Source organism: Octopus bimaculoides, chromosome 4 (genome assembly GCF_001194135.2).
Source record: "Octopus bimaculoides isolate UCB-OBI-ISO-001 chromosome 4, ASM119413v2, whole genome shotgun sequence".
Taxonomy (NCBI): Eukaryota; Metazoa; Mollusca; class Cephalopoda; order Octopoda; family Octopodidae; genus Octopus; species Octopus bimaculoides.
Window position 1 is genome coordinate 10,537,500 of NC_068984.1, and position 2,165 is coordinate 10,539,664.

Sequence of the window (2,165 nt, forward strand, 5' to 3'; positions counted from 1 at the left end):
GGTGGTAGTGGTGGTGGTGGTGGTGGTGGTGGTGGTGGTGGTGGTGGTGTCATGTGGTTACTGACACAATTCCACAGTGACTTGATCATTAATACAGTTCCAATATAATCTAGTCACTGACACATGTCCATGGTGACCTGGTGACCGACACAGCTCCACTGTGGCCTTGTCACCAACACACTTCTGTTCTGACCTGGTCACTGATACAGACCCATTGTAACCTGACCACTGACGCACTTCCTTTGCGACCTAGTCACTGGTACAGTTCCAGTATGACCTATTCAGTTGCACAGTTCCACCAAGTCCTGATCACAGATACATTTCCATATTAGTGACCAGATCAGTATCAGAGTTACATTGTGACCTGGTCATGACAGTTCCACAGTGACCTGGTCACTGACACAGTTTCATCATAATCTGGTTCTGACACAGTTCCATTGTGACTGGTCACTGATACAGCTCTATTGTGACCTGGGCTCTGACACATCTTCATTGTGACCTGGTCAATGTCACAGTTTCCTTGTGTCCTAATTACTAACAAAGTTTCATTGTGATGTGGTCAATCGCACAGTTCCACTGCGACCTAATAATGTAAACACCTTTTTGCAACTTATTGTGACCTGGTTGCTGAACCTTTGACTCCTATTTCTAGCTCATTGCACCCTTTGGTCACTTTTAGTGACAGTGAGTTATTTCCTTTTTGGTTTTAAATTGCTTCCAGCTACCTTTATTATTTCACACACACACACACACACACACACACACACATATATATGTATATATAAGAAATATACTGGTAGAAGGGGAAGACTGTGAAATTTGGTTTGATGTTATCTGCACATTTTTCTGTGTTCACTGAGAGGAATTTGCCTGTATTGTGGGAAACAGATTTGCTCTTTATGTAGAGTGGTTTTCTGTCTCAAGGTCATACTCGTCTGTCCAATATAGTTGTGTCCACAACCCAAGCATGTTATTACATAAATTAGGATTTCAGAGGCGCAAGTGAAACTTGTTTCAATTGTGAACCTCTGTCCTTGTTTTAAAAGGAAAACTGAGCCTTCAATGAAGTTGGGGCAGGTTCTACAGTTTGGGCATCCAGATTTTTTAACTGTTGGGTTCGTGGTTTTGCAGAGCTTCGCATTTGTTAGTAGTCTCTTTAGCGATTTGTGTTGCTTTTTGCATATGTTGAGTTTGAGTGTTTTCAGGATGTCGTTCATTTTTGGATCTCTAGTTAGTAAAGGAAAATTTTGCACAATAGTGTTGAATGCCTCACTGTATCTGGGGTTGTGCATTGATATAAACAGTAGTGTTTTTGAGATGAGGCGTGGTGTTATGCTTTGTTGTTCTTAGTGTTTTTATGTCACGAACGACATCCTGAAAATGCACAAACTCATCAAGTGCAAAAAGCAATACAAATCGCCAAAGAGACTACTAACAAATGCAAAGCTTTACAAAACAACCATGAAACCAATGGTTAAAAAATGCGGACGCCCAAACTTCCTTGAACCTGCCCCAACTTCCTTGAACGCCTGGATTTCCTTTTCAAACAAAGACAGAGGTTCACAATTAAAACTAGTTTTACTTGTGCCTCTGAGAACTTAATTTCGATATATTAAAAATTATATTAAAACTATGTAAAGTGTGTGTATTTTCCATTTTTAATTTCTTATATATATTACAACTCACCATGTGGGGATAATCGAAATTCCTCTTTTTCTGTTACTATATATATATATATATACACACACACTCTTTTACTCTATGGCTTGTTTCAGTCATTTGACTGCAGCCATGCTGGAGCACTGCCTTTAGTCGAAGAAATCGACCCCGTACTTATTCTTTGTAAGCCTAGTACTTATTCTATTTGTCTCTTTTGCCGAACTGCTAAGTGACGGGGATATAAACACACCAGCATCGGTTGTCAAGCAATGCTAGGGTGACAAACACAGACATACAAACACAGACATACAAACAAACACACACACACATATATATACATATATACGGTGGGCTTCTTTCAGTTTCTGTCTACCAAATCCATTCACAAGGCCTTGGTCGGCTTGAGGCTATAGTAGAAGACACTTGCCCAAGATGCCACGCAGTAGGACTGAACCCAGATCCATGTGGTTGGTAAGCAAGCAACTTACCACACAGCCACTCTTGTG